Source organism: Macaca nemestrina, chromosome 4 (assembly GCF_043159975.1).
Source record: "Macaca nemestrina isolate mMacNem1 chromosome 4, mMacNem.hap1, whole genome shotgun sequence".
In the NCBI taxonomy this organism is placed as follows: domain Eukaryota; kingdom Metazoa; phylum Chordata; class Mammalia; order Primates; family Cercopithecidae; genus Macaca; species Macaca nemestrina.
The window spans coordinates 31,506,290-31,525,716 of NC_092128.1; the positions used below are offsets into that span (position 1 = coordinate 31,506,290).

General features: G+C 37.4%; 1 long non-coding RNA gene across 2 annotated transcripts in view; it reads right to left on the reverse strand.

Moving 5' to 3' along the window:
* Positions 1-910: 910 nt before the first annotated feature.
* Positions 911-19,427, reverse strand: part of LOC105474786 (uncharacterized) — a 31,377-nt gene continuing 12,860 nt past the window's right edge. The window contains exons 3-5 of one of the 2 annotated variants that reach the window (XR_982954.3): positions 10,648-10,816; positions 6,825-6,896; positions 911-1,049 (exon numbers count right to left, since the gene is read on the reverse strand). This is a non-coding gene — a long non-coding RNA (uncharacterized lncRNA). The remainder of the gene's footprint in view (positions 1,050-6,824; positions 6,897-10,647; positions 10,817-19,427) is intronic. The other variant, XR_982955.3, reaches the window with a different exon arrangement.

Genomic DNA, 19,427 nt, shown 5'->3' on the forward strand with positions numbered 1-19,427 from the left:
ATACAATTTCATGGTCTTTATCTTCTCTGTTTTGATTAGGACCTAGCACCTTTCTAGTTGCACTGTGCTCAACCAATAATTGTATAATTTTATATGACAGCTTAACTAAAAGGGATTATATTTGGAAACAAATTTTCTCTTAGAGAATACCTTTTTTCTTTCTTTATTATCCCTGGATCATTAATCCCTATTTCCATAGCAACAGATTATAAAAGAAAGAGGATGATATAGTCTTTACTTTTAACAATGGGAAAGAGAAGGATTCTGAGAAGAAAACTTGTAATTGCAAAATTATAAATAAAATGAATGAATCAAGCAGAGGGTAAGAGCACAGAGAAAAATAAATCATTTCTAACAATGTTAATAGTATTATTTTACTTCAAGATGATTAAACTAGCCAGCTGGATTAGAGACTCAAACATTAGTAATGTGATAAGCTTCAGAAGCTGAAGGCAAAAAGCATTAAGTCAGTCCCATGGGTCCTTGCTGGCTTCAAAGCAGTGGCCTCTATTTGATCAGTGAGGGCAGGGGTACAGAACCTAAGTTCTTTAATGATTTGCAGTATCATCAAGTCCCCAATAAGCCTCTATTTGAAAGTTGCCTGAGGTGACTTTCTCTTTAATTTGCAAAAAGTGTTCAATATCCAAGCAGTGACAAATTGAATCTGGCCCATAAAAAGGGGAGATTTTTGTGACATAAAACAAGCTTGTCTTTGGAGACCATAAGGAAAGGGCAGGACAACTTTCAGCAGTTGGAATTCAGTGGGTGTTCCTTTAAGCTTTATGTGGTAAAGTTTATGCTTTATGTGGCAAATTTACAGATTACCATCAAACAGACTTTCTCGTCATTGAACATGCTCATCTTTTTTTTGAAGCTGAGAACTTTTGGTTGGAATAAAGAAGTGCCAAAGGGATGAGACCATGCCTGAAACTCAAAACTGAACCAGACTTGGGGGTGCAGAGATTCAGAAGAGGAAGCAGTGTGGTTGGGGCACAGGGCATGCTGTGCAGTCTGCTCTGGGCTCCTTCCTTGGATCTTGGCGTGCTCAGCTGTGAAATAAAGAGATTGGGTAGTTAGCATGATGATCTCTAAAGAGCACTGAGTTCAGCGATTCCACAGTTCTAATAAAATCAAAAGCTATTATTCTCCATATTGCTAGTTGGAATTTTGCTTAATTTCATTATTCTTCCTGTCAACTATAGTGCTTTTCTGGATACTAGTATATTCTGGATACTAGTCCTTCGCTGATGATGCAAATATCTTTTCCTGCTCTGTGGCTGCTTTTATTTTTTATGGTGTCTTTCATGAACAGAAGTTCTTATTTAATGTAGTATGATTTATTAGTCTCTATTGTTACAGTTTCTGCTTTTTATGTCTTGTTTAAGGAATACTTCTTTATCCTGAGGTCGTAAATATATTCTTCTTTGTTACTTGTATGATGTTATGGGGTTTTTCCTTACCACATTTAGATCTTTAATCCATCTGGAATTGATTCTTATATATCATGTGATATAGAGGTGCAATTTAATATTTTTCATTTGGATAACTTACTGTCACATTTATTGAAGACCTACTTGTCTTTTCCTAATTAAACTGCCATACTACCTGTCTTCATTATAAATTGTCTGTATATTAGTGTATCCTTTTCTGGACTCTCTCATTTTTTCTATTTGGCTATTTCTGTGCAAATACTACATTATCTTTGTATTAGTCCATTTTCACACTGCTGATAAAGACATACCTGAGACTGGATCATTTATAAAGAAAAAGAGGTTTAATGGACTCACAGTTGCATGTGACTGGGGAGGCCTTACACTTACGACAGAAGGCAAAAGGCACATCTTAGTAGTGGCAGACAAGAGAGAATGAGAATCAACAGAAAGTGGTTTCCTCTTATAAAACCATCAGATCTTGCGAGACTTATTCACTACCACCAGAACAGTATGGGGAAAACCGCCCCCATGATTCAATTATTTCCCACCAGGTCCCTCCCACAACAGGTGGGAATTATGGGAGCTACAATTCAAGATGAAATTTAGCTGTGTGGGAACACAGCCAAACCATATCAATCTGATTTGCTATAGTTTCATATAGGTTTACACATCTGTTGGAGCAAGCTCTCCTAGTCCTAATTTTTTTAACCATCACAAATGAATGTTAAATGTTATCGAATGATATTTTTCAGTACCTACTGAGATGTTCACATTGTTTCTTTTACTCTAATCATATAGTAAATTATACCAATAGATTTTTTTTTTTGATGGAGTCTCGCTCTGTCACCCAGGCTGGAGTGCAGTGGTGCGATCTTGGCTCACTGCAACCTCTAGGTTCAAGTAATTCTTGTGCCTCGGCCTCCTGAGTAACTGGGACTACAGGTGTGTGCCACCATGCCTGGCTAATTTTTTTGTGTTGTTGTTGTCTTTTTTAGTAGAGACAGGGTTTTTTCATGTTGCCCAGGCCGGTCTCGAACTCCTGAGCTCAGGCAATCTGCCCGTCTCAGCCTCCCAAAGTGCTAGGATTACAGGCCTGAGCCACCACAACTGGACCAATTGATTTTTCTAAGGTTAAAATAAATTTTCTTCCTGCAATAATCTAACTTTGTCATTGTATCAGTTACTTATTGCAGCAAAATAGACAACCCCGAATCTCAATGTCACATGCATCTGTATTTATTCCCAGGAATCTTGAGTCATCTAGGTACTGACTGATCTAAGCTGGGTGGCTTTGTTTCAGGCTGTGGCAGCAGGGGCAGCTCAGCCTCTCACTGTATACATGTGGCTGTACTGGGGCAACTGTACTCTGCATATCCCTCACCCTTCTTGGATCAGGAGACTAGAAAGGGCACATGCTTCTCATGGCATGGTGAGGCACTATCAGGAAATAAACACTGATCTAGAACTATTACCTAATATTCAAACTTTGTCTAAATCTCACCATTGGCCCTCTAGTAGCCTATATTTCAAAGGAAAAATATTTTTCTGGTCTAGGATCCAATGTAGGACTCGGTATTACATTTACTTGTCATATTTCTTTAGTCTCTTTGACCAGGAACATTTGCTCAGTCTTTCTTTCATGTTCTTAATGTTTATGAAGGGTACATGCTATTTCTTTTTTGTATATCCTTTTGTGGATATCATGTAGATATCCATTTATTTCATAAATATGTAAAAAAATCCTTTAAATTTTTTAAACAATCTAAGCAGGTTTTTAAAATACAGTTGAAAAAATATGTTTCTTCCACTTACATATCTCATCCATTTACATTTGTTTTTGTAGTTATTAATATGTTTGGATTTATTTTTACCATCTTATCATGGGCTTTTTATTTGTCCTACCTTTTCTGTTTCTTTTTCATTTTTTTCCGTGGATTCTCTTGGGTTGAGTATTTGTTTTTTTCATTCTATGTTCCTCTTTTACTAATTTAGAAGTTATATACTTTGTTTCTATTCTTTTAATTGTCATGCTAGACATTTTAGCATATATATTTGGCTTCTCAAGTGCTAGTCAATCATATTGTCACCCTCTTTTCTAGCAATACAATTGTCTTAAAATGCGTGAACTCTATTCCATTCCTGAAATGTATTATTTTTGTCATGCATTTTAGGTTTATTTTATCTTTATTTTAATCCCACCAGATAATAATATTATTATTTTATCTCTATATTTATTTTATCTCTTTATTTATCTCAATGTTTATTTAGTTTTATCTATATACTTAGTGTTTTCTTTATTGATCTTTTCTTTTTGCATCTTAGTTCTTTCATCTGGGATCAATTTCCTTCTGCATAAAATATATTCATTAGAATTTCCCTTACTATCTATTTATAGCAGTCTATTAGGATATTTTTGTTTAAATATGGCTTTCCTTGTCCCACTTTTTGAAAGATGTTTAAAATAATTAAAAAAAATTTTTTTTTCCTCAGCCCTTTGAACATACTGCTCTGCTTTCTTCTGGCTTTCATTGTGTCTGTCCTTCAGCTGAAGTTTAGTTGTTTTTTCTCTCTGGCTGTTTTTCAGATATTTCTTTTGTCTTTTTTATTTACAGATTCCCTGTGATGTGTTTAGCCATGAGTTTCTTTTTATTATTAAGCTTAGAATTCACTGAGCTTCTTCAATCTGTGGAGAAGTGTTCTATTATTTCTGAAAAATTTGCAGTAGCCATCAATCCAAATATTATTTCACTTATCCTGTTTCTTGTCCTTTTAGAGCTCTGGTTTGACATGTCTTTCGATCTCTGTTTTATCATTTCTATCGTGATCATTCTATGCTGCATTCTGGATGATTTATTTGGATCTATCTTTCAAATTCACATGTCAGCTTTTCAAATCTGTCTATTGAGTTTTAAGCTTTCTTTATTGTATTTTTAAATTTTTAGAATTATATTTGTTTTTTTAAAATCTGCTTCATTTCTATGGTGTCTTTCCCTTTCCTTATATTTTAAATCACTTTTAAATTTATTTAGACATAAAGCCTTTTAGACATTTTTAAAAAGGTCTGTTCTATTGGCTTTTGCTCTTCATACTGTACTCTCTCTCTCTCTCTCTCTCTCCCCCTCTCTCTCTCTCTGTGTGTGTGTGTGTGTGTGTGTGTGTATAGATATGGTTTGGCTGTGTCCCCACCCAAATCTAATCTTGAATTGTAGCTCTCACAATTCCCAGGTGTTGTGGGAGGGACCTGAGGGGAGGTAGTTAAACCATGGGAGTGGGTCTTTGCCATGCTGTTCTCGTGGTAGTGAATAAGTCTCATGAGATCTAATGGTTTTATAAAGAGGAGTTCCCCTGCACATGCTCTCATCTTGCCTGCTGCCAATGTAGACATCCTTGCTCTTCTGCCATGATTGTGAGGCTTCCCCAGCAATATGAAACTATGAGTCCATTAAGCCTCTTTTCTTTATAAATTACCCAGTATCAGGTATGTCTTTATTAGCAGCATGAGACAAATACAGTGTTTACTGTGGCCTCATATTTTTGTGAACTTATTTTTGCATGAATTCTTTCAGACTGTGATAAAACTAATACTCCAAAGAGGATTGAATTTGTTTCTGCCAGGAACCTGGAAAACTACCAGCCCAGGACAACTTTAACTGACTTCTTGGCTTGAGATTTCTTGGCCAAGAAGTGTGAATTTGGCATGCAAAACTGTGTGAAGACTGACTTATGCTTAGTATTTTTAGGGACGAGTCCCGCTCTTTCCAGTGCTAAATTTTTAATTAGGCAATCTTGCTTTTGGTGTGTTGGGTGGCAGAATGTTTTTCTACTTCACTGTTATGATGGAAGTGTGACCGTTTGCAGTCTTAGTTTTATAAAGGGGGAACTCGAGTGAATGTTGGGCTTTGTTTTCTCCATTCTGTAGCTTTATAGAGATGGAAAACACAAAGGTGAAGTACATTCAGTTTGAAAAATGGTCCACAAGGCACAAGATGGCTTTATTTCTCTGATTACCTCTTCGGGTCTACTTTCATCAAGTTCCCTTTACTAATTAGCCAGGTAACTAATGTATTAAAATCTTTTTATTGTATTTTACCCAGTATTTTGATTTGTTTTCCGCAGGAGGACCAAGCAGGTACTTTATTCATCACACTGATGGAAATAGAAGTCCAGATACCAATTTGAAATTATACTGGGGAAAACTTTACTAATTACTAGTTAGCAATTGACAACCAGAATATGAAATGTCTGATAATACTTTTGATGGGGTTAGGGCTAGGGTTAGTAATAACTGTAGGATTAATAATAACTATAGCAAACACAAGTATTGTAAATATGTAGAAAAAGAGCAAAGCAGTACCCAATCATTTTTTTTTTTTTTTGAGTTGGAGTCTCACTCTGTTGCCCAGGCTGGAGTACAGTGGAGTGATCTCGGCTCACTGCAACCTCCGCCTCCCAAGTAGCTGGGAAAAATGTGTGGCTTATATGTAAACAGAATTTAGAAGCCTTGTACTATGCAGAAGAAAGAGAATCATTATTCAGAAAGTGGATAAAAAAACCATTGATTCATTATTGTTAACCTTGTGCCTAAGTCTTTGTAAATGGAATTAAATTAAATTTTGCAAGATTATTGTCATGAAAGAGAGTTCAAGGAATTCTTCTAGGACAGAGTTACTCATGGGCTACATGCAAATTTCATAGTTTGAAGTCACCCAAGAGCAGCTTAAATTTAACATGGCAATTTCTCAAAATATTATTTTCTTATGTGAAGACCCCAGACTAAACACAATCATTTTTTGCAAACAGCATGTCTGTTTCATTTCTGCTCTCTGTTGAGTCTTTGTGTTTTAAAATGCCTTTGCTTTCATGTGAGACATCACCAGCAGCCTTGTGGCTGGGTGGTAGAATTGCTGCTGCTACATCACAGATTCTGCCTTTTTATACTCTTCTTCAAGTATAAAGCACCTTGTATTTCCACAGCTGTTTTAACTTTTTCAAAGTCTGTTTACATCTTTTATGCTTACACCTCTGTGAAGTAGGAAGCACGGGTTTTTCTACCCACCTTGTAGAGATAAGAACAGTGAGCCACACAGAGGTTAAGTGATGGGTTGAAGGCTGCAGCATCCTCCCACTATCCCATGCTGTTTTCCTTCCTAGCGTGAAATTACGTGGGCACACAAGTTCTCCTGAAACAAACACTGAGCAAGGCTATGCATGGCTGCTTGATTCACTTGTGTGATTGCTCTCTTTGGCATGAATGGAGGGCTGCAGGAAAGCTAATTAATTTGTTCAGAGAAAGCTTGTGTATGAGTTCACGTGTTTTATCTATTCTGTCATTCAAACTCTGTGGACAAGTCAGTTTTCATAATGACTTTAGATCACTGCACTAACACTTACTTGTTTTCCAAATGATTTGGTGATCTGTTCACTTAATTTATGCCAGATGCTTTCTTACTGTTTAACTGCCACCTGCAAAATAACATTTAATATGAAGATTTTAGTTTTAAAATTGTTTTGGGCTCTCAAATAAAAAACTTGCAAGACTGGTTAAGTTGCTTTTTGTTCATAGCAAACATACTTCTAGCTGAGAAGCAGGGACTTTTACAAGTCATTTGCTTCATTTAGAATAAACTGTGAATTATCCCAGTGGTTATGATGATGTGATTAAAAAATTGGGGGAAGAAATAAAGGATAACCTGTTTGCATCTTCTTTCTCTTTTGAGAATTCCTATACAAATATCTTAAAAGATGAGATTTTTCTTTTTCTTTTTTTTTTATGGGAGCTGTATTTATAAGATACAGAACCTGATTGAACATGATGGCATACAAGGAATTCATAAAATATTGGTTGATGGGAAATTATTCATTACAGAGATAATCAGAAAACTGATAATGTATCCTACATTATTTAAAAGGAAATTTAAGAGAAATGTGACTGAGCAAAAAGGGCACAGAGTAGTGGTCAAACACATCCATAGTTTGTCTTTCTGTATTTTGTCCTGCAACTGACCCTTTGGAAAGAGTTTGGTCTCTACTAAACATTTCATGGCAGAAAGTAGATGTGATTCACCCGTATGTCTTCTTGGTAGTAGAACTCTCATTGAAAATTTTTCAGCTAGTCTGTAATTATTGAGTCTTAAAAACAAAATGGAATAATTTGACAATAGTGTCAAATTTGAGAGGTGCTTTCTTTGAGAAAAATATTAGCTACCATATATCTGTTTCTAATCATTAATCCTTGAATATATGCCTATAGTATCATAAGATGGTGATACAAACTTCCCCAGAATCTTATACCCACTGAAGTATCAGTAGGATTAAAAAGCATGGCAGCATTTTGAAGGACAGTGAGCAAATTACATGACATTGTGATAAGATTGTCAGGGCTACTTGTCCCCAACTTAAGGGCATGTAAGAATACCTAATGTATCCAACCAATATTTGACTTAAAGTAAATGAATAAAAGGTTTAGAAAAAAATCTCATGAGATGATCAATTGTATTACTTCTGATCAAGCTACACCATAAACCTTTGTGTTGAGATAATCAACTCCTGTCCAAATGGGCTTGGAGAAGGCACGTCATATGGGCGAGATGAGGGTTGGTTTACTGGAGGAGACAAAGCTTGAGTAAGACTTACTTAAAGGATGAATCTTTTTTTTCTTCATTTTTTCCCCTTCTTAGATTTTAAAAAATGAGATGTAATTTACATACCATAAAATTCACTCTTTTAAAGTGTGAACTTCAGTGATTTCAGATATTCAAGACTTGTGTAACCACCACCACTATTTAATTCAAACAAAATTTCACCATCCCAAAAAGAAACCGTGTACTTATTAGCCATCATTTTCCATTCTGCATTCCCCACTCAGTCATTAGAAATTACTGATCTACATTCTAGTTATATGGATTTGGCTATTCTGGATATTCCATATAATTTAAATAATACAATTTGTGATCTTTTGTACCTAATTTCTTTTTTTAAAAAAATTTATTTATTATTATTATACTTTAAGTTGTAGGGTACATGTGCATAACGTGCAGGTTTGTTACATATGTATACTTGTGCCATGTTGGTGTGCTGCACCCATCAACTCGTCATTTACATCAGGTATAACTCCCAATGCAATCCCTCCCCCCTCCCCCTCCCCATGATAGGCCCCGGTGTGTGATGTTCCCCTTCCTGAGTCCGAGTGATCTCATTGTTCAGTTCCCACCTATGAGTGAGAACATGCGGTGTTTGGTTTTCTGTTCTTGTGATAGTTTGCTAAGAATGATGGTTTCCAGCTGCATCCATGTCCCTACAAAGATGAGATTTTTCATTGTACATTTGGCAGAGCCTTATTCCTTCTATTTTATCCGAGATTTCCATTTAAATTTTTTATCCAGTTTTCTAGCATGTGTTCACAATTTTGTCATTTGAATCAATTTCCTTCCTCAGGAATTAACATAAACCATAACGTTTTCTATGAATAAGAACTTCAATTCTAAAATCTGTTTTTGACTAATGATTAACTTCTCTTAATCCTTTGATAATTCTTATTGTTTTCATCCAGGCCATGTAAGTTTGTTCCCATTTTTCTCCATTATGATGTTCTAAATCAAGATGCAAACCAGAATATTAATTTTTCATATAAAATAGGTCTTACCTTTTTATGTTTCTACTAGCTGTATTCAATTGATTCACTGAAAATGATTCCTGGCTTTAGTTTTTGCAGAAAGAAAGTAACAAGGCAAACTCACTAGCAGGCCAGGAAGGAGCCAGCAGCAGACTCTTTCTCAATAAAGGGGTGCTGGAGGTCGGTAACTAGGTCAGCAAATAGGATCTGGGAGGACTAGGATTATCAGTGACCTTTTACTAGTTGAGCGGAGGTTGTGTAAATGCAGCCTAGTATAGTGCAGAAGTGCTGAACCTGGGGACAGATCTGAAGTTCTGGGCCTCTTTTTGCTGCTTTCTAGTTCTAGAACCTTGGATAAATTTCCTAATATCTCTGAACTTCACATTCCTAACTCATGAATAGGAATAATAATACTATGTCTCAGAGTCATTTTGTATATCAGTTATCTGGTGCTAAGTAATAAACCATCTCAAAACTTGGTGGCTTAAAACACAATAATTTATTTGCGTACATTTGGGCTGGATTCAGCTGGGTGGTTCTTTTGTTGATCCTTCCTGGGGCCCCTCATATAGACACAGTGATCTGGGGGTTTGACTGGAATTGGATGATCCAAGCTGGCCTTACTCTCATATGGCAGTCAACTGGGACTATCAGCAGAATACGTCAGTTCTTTGTGTGGCTGCTTCTGCAGTGGAGACCCAGTTTCTTACATGACAATGACAATGCTTTCAAGAAGGCAAATCCCAATGTGCAAGTGTTTACCTATCCTCTCCTTGTGTCATATTTGCTGATATCTTGTTAGCCAAAGTAAGTCATGTGGCCAAGCCCAGGGTCAATGAAAGAAGGAACGATGCTGAGGGTAGAGGCTTTGTTTATGTGAGACCATTAGTGTAATAATCTATACACTCTGTCAGTCAAACGTGACAATACCTGGGAAATTATTTTTGAAGTGTTACATCAGTGTAAATGTTGTATGGTGTGTTTCTGTGTGTGTATGGGTGGTGGCAGTTGGGGAATGGTGATGGGGAGGCATGTACCTGAAAACCTTAATAGACATTGAATTTACGGTCGTGGAAATAATTGTTTAGTTTTACCTCTGGCTTTCATAATTACATTAAACATATTTATCTCAGGTGCACTCAGGAGTATAGCATGCTGGGACCTGGGTAACGGGATCAGTTGGGAGGGGAAGAGATGTGAAGCTTGGAGAAATGGGCTCAGCTACAGAGAACTGCGAATCCAACGCTCAGTATTTCAAAAATTTACCAAATTGATGGATAAATTGGTCACTCTTCAGAACATAGAGGTTCATTCTAGGTGAGTTAATTTGAAAGTCAGAAGGGTAGAGGTCATGAGAGCTTTTCATACACCCTGACCATAGAGGGAGATTATGGAGATGAGGATCCATCTGAGGCAGAGGAATGGGAACTAGCCCTATAACTAAGGGGATTAAGGTGAGGACAGGAGGCTTAAGAAGGCAGACACCAAGGCAAATGCCTATTTCTTTGGACTAGACAAAAATACAGGAAGAGGAGGACAAACAGCATATGAATTTGGGAGTACTATGCTCAGGGCAGTGTTAGTCAGGTGTGTAGACTTTACCTGTCACGAGTGCCCTTAAAGTTGGTCTTCAAGGAATCTTGGAATGCAGGTGGAGGGTGGGGGGCGGGTTGTGGAAGCTTTGCAATCATCCTGAGCCACTGGGTGTCAGGTTTGAAGGCAAGGCCGACAATGAGGCTGAGGCTATTAAACACGCTAAGTTGGGATGAACCTGAGGACGAGGTGAAAGTGTCAGGCATTAGTGGGCACAGGTAGGGACTTTTAGAAGGCTGACACAAATGCCTGGTAGGATATTCGTTCTCAAATGTCAATAAGCACAGGAACTTCCTGGTTAAAAATGCCCATAGCTGAGCTTACCTCAGAGATTCTGATTTTAGTGTATCTTACATGGTACCCAAGAATTTGTGTTTTCAGTAAACAGCTTAGTATTGATGATCTAACCTGTGCTGTCTAATATGGTACACATGTAGTTATTTCACTATAAATTAGCTAAAGTTAAATAAACTTAAACAATTAGTTGTCTACTGGTCAAATTTCAAGAGCTTAATGGCCACATGTAGCTGGTAGCTACTGTATTAGACAGTGCAGAATTAGAATATTGCCATCATTGCAGAAAGTTCTACTGGACAGTGCTGTTTAAACCATCAACTCTGTGCTTCAGTTTCCTTTGATCACATCTGGTTCTGCTAGGTTTGGTGTCCCTATTCCAGGTCCATAGCCACATCTACTTCCTAGAGAAGCAATCCATAATGTGCATGCTGTTTCAGGACCACGGACAATAGCACACATGGCTATCCCTCCCCTCAAATAGTTTTGCTCACACTGTACTTAAGTCTAAGCAAGTGAGAAGCCAAGAATGGGTGGCTAAAGAAGGAATCCAAGGCAGCAAGCACAATAGACACAAGAGACTTTGACCTATACTGAAAACTTCACTCCACAATCCCATTTTGTTTGTTGCATTGACTTTGGTCTCTACCCACATCAGCTCTTCTCCTTAAAGAGAAGTAGGGGGAAGGGAAGTTTGAGCTGCTATTTAAAATATATCACTAAGAAACAACATACATGTGTAGGGCAGTGAGGTAGGAGATAAACATACGAAGAGTCAACCAGGATTAAATTCTGAGCTACCATTTACTTGGGTGCAACCATGGGAATGTTACTTAATCTCTCCAAGTCACAGTTTTCCAATCTGTAAATGGCTATAATAATATTATGATAATATGGAATGAGCCAGGCACAGAAAAACAAATATTGCATGTTCTCACTCTTATGTGGGAGTTAAAAAATTTGATCTCATGGAGGTAGAGCAGAATGATGATTATCAGAGGTTGGGAAGGGTAGGGGGAGGGCATGATGAAGAGAGGTTAGTTAATGGGTACAAAAATACAGTTAGATAGAAGGAATAAATTGTAGTCCTCAATAGTATAATGGGGTAACTATAGTTATCAATAACTTATTGTATATGACAAGATCACTACTAATAGAGAAGATGTGGAAGGTTCTCAGCACAAAGAAATGGTAAATGTTTGAGGTGATGAGTGTACCATAACCATGATTTGCTTAACAAGAGATGCATACAACATATGCATGCATTGAAATATCCCAAGTACCTTATAACTATGTAAAATTATGTACCAATAAAAGAAAAATAATATTATGATAATAATGTAATAATAATACAAGTGACAAAATAAATGTAAAGCACTGAACATAAGACCAGAAACCTAGTAGGCATTCAACAAATATTAGTTCTATTTCCACTCTTGGTAAGTTGAACTTCATACTTCTAATGAGGCCAGCCCAAACTTATTGTACAGAGTCTGCTCTCTGGTGGCAGTGTCTATATTTAGTGACAGAGATGACTTAGTAATTTTTTTTTTTTTTTGTGATCTGGCCCCAAGTAGGGTCTAGTAAAGCGATGTAAATCAAGTACTCAGAAAAACGTGGAGGTGTCTCAAAGATCTGCAAACAGAATTCCAAATGGTTATCTGGAGTTAGACTATCATAGCAGATTCTCATTCTCCTCCCTCTTTTCTTCTTCTTTCTTCTCCTCTTCCTCTTCTTCCATCATTCCTTTTCTTCTTCTGTTACTTCTTCCTCTTCTTCTTTATTTTCCTTTTCAATTTTTTTTCTTTCCACATCCTTCCCTTTCCTCCCCCTTATTTTTATTCTCTTCTTCTTTTTTTTCCCTTCTGCGCCTACTGTGAGAACTGCAGTATGGACAGAATTAGAATCTTGTTTGTTACTGGTACACAGGGAGTTTTTTCAGTGCAGTGTTTTTCAAAATCTCAAACAGTAATGTGCAAATCTATTTGAAAATAGAGTTGGTTATATTATTTTCCAAAGTTGTCTCTTTTATGTAGGATTCTGTGTTTAAACTCATCAAGTAAAGATCAGTTTAAAATTGTGCTTTGAGTTTTAGTGGCTATATAATATCTTTATTGAATATTGTGTTTCTAGTTAACTGTCAGCAAGAATATTTACAACTGACTGCTAGTCTAGAACATTCACCTCCATCAACCTTTGTATTATTGTAAGGGTAGTAGCTATATGGATGAATCTATGTTCTAATCAAGTTTCAAATAGCAGAACACACTCCTTGAGAGTCGAAACTTTTAAAACGATGGTCTTTTGGAAACATTACAAATTTTCTCATCTGTGGCAGGCATTGCTGTGTTAAAGTTGTTATAATCAAATACACACACACACACACATACACACACACATTTTATTTTTTGAGATGGAGTCTCGTTCTGTCACCCAGGCTGGAGTGCAGTAGTGTGATGTCAGCTCACTGCAACCTCTGCCTCCTGGGTTCCAGCAATTCTCCTGCCTCAGCCTCCCAAGTAGCTGGGATTACAGGTGCCCACCACCACACCCAGCTAAGTTTTTTGTACTTTTAGTAGAGACAGTGTTTCACCATGATGGCCAGGCTGGTTTCGAACTCCTGACCTCAAGTGATCTGCCTGCCTCAGCCTCCAAAAGTGTTAGGATTATAGGCGTGAGCCACCGTGCCTGGCCCAAAAGCTATATTTTAACTGACATAAGTATAAATAAAGCTCTTGGATTATAACAACTTTAACACATTCCATAATAATATGGGAGCAACGGAAGATCTGAACTCAAATCCCCATCAGGTCATTTGCCAGCAGTGCAATGTTGAGCAAGTTGTTCAACTTCTCTAAGCCTCAATGTCCTCATGTATAAAGTAGGAATAGTTCAACCTTGCATGGATGTTCTAAGGATTAGAGATAATATACAAGGCTTAGCACAAAATGGTAGAATTGATTTTATATTACTTAAGTTCCCTATGGTCTAGGAAAGATTTAGGAAATCTAGTATTATATTAATAATGATAATGAGTGTTACTAGGGAATCCTATTTAATACTACTAAAGGCAAGCATAATCCCTCATCATATATCTTGATTTTGTTCTTTACTTTGAAAATAGTTATCTTAAGCATATGTAATAGAAAATCACATGATTTGCGAATGTATTTTTTATAAAATTAAAAAGAAATGGAATATGTCAAGAATATGTCAAACTACCAATTTTTTAAATTTTATTTTTGAGATGGAGTCTTGCTGTATCACAAGGCTGAAGTGCAGTCATGCGATCTCAGCTCACTGCAACCTCTGCCTCCTGGGTTCAAGTGATTCTCCTGCCTCAGCCTCCCGCGTAGCTGGGACTATAAGCATGCACCACCACTCCCAGCTAGTTTTTGTATTTTTAGTAGGGACGGGGATTTCACTGTTTAGCCAGGATGGTCGCCCACCTTGGACTCCCAAAGTGCTGGGATTACAGGCTTGAGCCACCGAACCCAGCCAAACTACCAATTTTTTGTTCTTTGTTTATCTATTTTTGTAGAAAAACCAGCATGATTAGATCTGAGTTCTAAAACATAACTTTGAGGAAAGTGTTTAAAAAAAAAAAAAAAAGCAGAGTTTGGGAGAGAGTTCCTAGAGATTCAAAGGTCATTTATTTAGAAGGTTGTCTCTTAGAATTAACAGAGATTGTGAGCTCTGGACATAAGACACATTTAAAAAATAATATTTCAGAAATATAATCAATAAGACTTAGTGAATCGTTGTACATTGGGACGAGGTAAAGAAAAGTTGATGCCACTAATCTAAAAGGAGGAATTCAAAAGGAGGCTCATAAAGAAGGTGAGCTTTTCATTTGGGAATGTATTGATTTTAGGACATTCAGGTGACTGTCCAGTGAACTGTAAGCCCTGGGCCAATAGGCTCTCAGTAAATATAAGACACAGTGTTCCTGTGAGGATAAATGAAAGCTCCCAAGAATGTACAGAGAAGAGAAGAGGGCACAGGACCAAACCCTGAGAAGATTCATCCTTTGTGACCTGTAGAAGAGGAGTTCACAAGGGAAACCAGAGGAGGAAGAGCAGAGAGGGAAGCTGGAGAAGGTGAGGACAGATTTTACCCACTTCCAGCTCTGTAGAGACTGACACTAGCCTCATGTGGCTTCTAAGATTTATTGTTTCCCTTTTTTTCACTTTCTCCATTGCTTGTTTTTGTTTTTAATTTACAAATTTCATTTTTATAAATCGGCAAAAACTAATTGTATGTATTCATGGGTGCACAGTGATGTTTTGAGGTATATAATGTATAGCAGTCAGATCAGAGGGATTAGCACATCCATCATCTCAAACATTTATCATTTGTTTGTGTTGGGAACATTCAATATCCTCCTTTCAGTTATTTGAAGCTATATAATGTGTTCTTGTTAGCTATAGTCATCTTACAGCGCTAGAGAACCCTAGAGCTGCTTCTTCCTATCTAGCCGTAGTTTTGTACACTTTAACAAATCTCTCCCTATCCCTTCCTTCCCTTACCCTTCTCAGTCTCTAGTATCCTCTTCTCTACTTTTTAATTCTATGAAATCCACTTTTTAAAGCCCCCACGTGATTGAGAACATGCTGTGTTTAACTTTCTGTTCCTGGCTTATTTAACTTAACACAATATCCTCCATTCATGTTGCTGCAAATGACAAGATTTCATTCTTTTTTTACGGCCGAATAGTATTTCATTGTGTTTGTGTATATACACCACATTTTCTTTATGCATTCATCTATTGTTGGACACCTAGGTTGATTCCATATAATGGCTAGTGTAAATGCTGCTACAATAATCATGGGGGTTTAGATATTTCTTCAATATAATGATTTCCTTTTCTTTGGATAAATCCCCAGTAGTGGGATTGCTGAATCATGTAGTAGATCTATTTGTATTTTTTTGAGGAACTGCCACACTGTTCTTCATAGTGGCTGTGCTAGTTTACCAACAGTGAAAACTGCCATTTTTTAAAAGTTTCACAAGTGGAGAAAAATACTTTCTTATTAAATTGCTGTAGAAGCATAATTTTTCTTACCTGATGCATAACCACTGTTTCATTTTAATCTGGTAAAAGCGTGACCTCCAGGAAATAGATTTTAATTTGCTTTGTTTTGACTTAATAGTTACCTGTTGAACTAAGAACTATTAGGGCCTTGATACGAGGGAGAGAGATTTGTAATGTTAAATTCTTCAGTTATTTTGACATTAGCTTATTCTTAAGGGGGGAAAAACCCCCAAGAAGCTTTTCTGCTTTGCTTTTATGCCAACAGGCAGAAATAAAATATATCTCACTTGGATTTTTCTAGTTACCATATTTATTTCCTTTGTGAATGCAGAAAACTGATAATTTTAGAAATATTTATTTGCTCTAGCGTATCTATTAGCAAAATAGAATGCATTATCTACATGCATTGTTTACTTTTCTAATGATTTTGTTTTTCTACACTGGGGCAGTGAAATTTCCCATCCTCTTTCATTACATCTATCTGCAATATCAAGCTATAAACATGTTTTTCCTGTTCTTTGTACATGACAAATACAGACACATTTACTTACAGTGGAGACTATGGTTACTCTTTCTATATAGATATGATGAATCTTTTGCTTCTAAAGTAACATATCTCACAGTGGCATGTGGTGGTGGTTTAAAAAGTGAGATGCAAAGGAAAACTTGAGAATAATATATTTTAGCAACATTAGTTAAAAAATAAAAATGTTATTTCATGGAGATTTAATAGAAAAACAATAACCTATCTTTTTGTGTGACAGATCTTCAAACACATATTAAAGCACATTGCCCTGGTGTATTAATGGACCTTCAGTGGGAGCTGGCCAGTGTAGGAGCAGGGACATCAATCACGGTAGTTCATCCTGCCCAGTCATGCTGGGATGAATGACAGGAAAGCAATCGACAGATAGCTGCAGTGTGGCTAAGTAGCTGTGAGTATTGAAACGTGGTAGGAGAACAACTGAGATAGTTAGCTGTGTAAAGAATGAACTTTTAGTCAGAAGAAAAACAGTGAATTAACTCCCACCTAGGTCAAGAGATAAAATGCTGTTGTATTCTGGATGCCCTTGTGTGTTCCTGTCAGATCACACCCCTCTTCTTCCTGGCTGAATTCCATGTTTGATCACATTACTTCTTCATAGTTTTATCCTCTATGTTGCATTTAAACTACTATATTGTTCTTTTTTTCCTATTTTTATGCTTTATGCAAATGGAATCCTAGCTTGGGATTCATCTTTGGCTTACTCCAGTGTCTCGGTATTAGATTTCATTTTTTTTGTTTTAAGATTTTTTCGTGTTACTATTTATTTATTTTTTCTAGATTCAGGGGTACATGTTCAGGTTTGTTACATGGATATGTAACAGATAAATACCTATGATTCCATTTGTATAAAGCTTAAAAACATAAAAAATGAACAATGTGTTAGTTAAAATACAACATTGAGGATAAAACTATGAAGAAGTAAGGTGATAAAACGTAAAACACAAAATTCAGCCGATATACAGGATATATTGCATGACGGTGACGTTTGGGCTTCTAGTGTACCCATCACCTAAATAGTGAACATTGTACCCAATAGTTACTTTTTTTAGCCCTCTCCTCTCTCCTCCCCCTTTGGAGTCCCCAGTGTCTATTATTATTATTGGATTTTCAAGATTCATCCTCGTGGATGCATGCTGTTCCACGTGTTTCATTTTCACCTCTGCGTATTCCAGTGTATGAACATACTACCACTTAACTATCTGTTCTACTATTGATTGACATTTCTGTTGTTTCCTGTTTCTTTGGTGTTACTAACAATGAAGTTACAAATACATGTACACGTGCATGAGTGTCCCCAGGAAATTTATCTGGTATTGGAAATACTGGGTCACCCAAGATATGCTTTTGAATAAGTGTGTTCCAAACTGATTGTAATGACTGCAGCAATGTATGCTTTCCTCAGCTGTGTAGGAGAGTTCCTATTGCTTCAAATTCTTGCCAGTACTTATTTCTCTACTACATTTGTAATGTGACTGTAGGCTTCAGAGTCATAATGAACCTGGTTTCGAATTCAGGTCATGGTTTGTGATGCTAGGCTAATAATCTCTGCTTGCCAAGTTCTTGTAATGATTATGTAATGCAATGTATTAAGAGATGCCTCTGTTAGTCTATTTGGGCTGCTATACCAACATGCCATAGACTAGGTAGCTTATAAAAAACACAAATTTATGTTGCACGGTTCTGGAGGCTGAGAAGTCCAAGATTAAGTCACCAGCAGATTTGGTGTCTCATGAAGGCCTGTGTTCTGGCTCACAGATGGCACCTTCTTGTGTCCTCACATAGCAGAAGGGGTGAGGGGTCTCTCAGGCTTCTTTTATAAGGCACCAGTTCTATTCATGAAGGCCTTTATGACTCAATCACCTCATTGAAAGCCTTGCTACTTCCTCTTCCTCTTCCTCTTCCTCTTCCTCCTCCTCCTCCTCCTTCTTCTTCTTCCTCTTCCTCCCCTTCCCCTTCCCCTTCCCCTTCTTCCCCTTCTTCTTCCCCTTCTTCTTCCCCTTCTTCTTCCCCTTCTTCTTCCCCTTCCTCCTCCCCTTCTTCCTCCCCTTCTTCCTCCCCTTCTTCCTCCCCTTCTTCCTCCCCTTCTTCCTCTTCCCCTTCCTCTTCCCCTTCCTCTTCCTCTTCCTCTTCTTCTTCTTCTTCTTTTCTTCTTCTCCTTCTCCTTCTCCTTCTCCTTCTTCCTCTTCCTCTTCCTCTTCCTCCTCTTCCTCTTCTTCCTCTTCCTCTTCCTCCTCCTCCTCCTCCTCCTCCTCCTCCTCCTCTTCCTCTTCCTCTTCCTCTTCCTCTTCCTCTTCCTCTTCCTCCTCTTCTTCTTCTTCTTCTTCTTCTTCTTCTTCTTCTTCTTCTTCTTCTTCTTCTTCTTCTTCTTCTTCTTCTTCTTCTTCGTCGTCTTGCTCTGTCACCCAGGCTGGAGTGCAGTGACATGATCTTGGCTCACTGCAACCTCCCACTCCTGGGTTCAAGTGATTCTCCTGCCTCAGCCTCCCAGGTAGCTGGGACCACAGGTACCTGCCACCATGCCTGGCTAAATTTGTATTTTTAGTGGAGATGGAGTTTTGCCATGTTGGCCAGGCTGGTCACCATCACCTTGGGGGTGAGAATTTCAACACGTGAATGTGATGAATGCATATTCCATATGATACATATACATGCATACATATGGGTGAACTGAGGAACAGAACACTTCAATATGTGCCTGGGAATATTCTTTTTGTTGGGTTAAGAACAGGAATATTAAGGTATGTAGAATTAGTTATCTTTTTTTTTTTTTTTTTGTATTTTTAGTAGAAACAGGGTTTCACCATGTTGGCCAGACTGGTCTCGAATTCCTGACCTCAGGCAATCTGCCCATCTCAGCCTCCCAAAGTGCTGGGATTACAGGCATGAGCCACCGCGCCCAGCCACAAGGTTTTT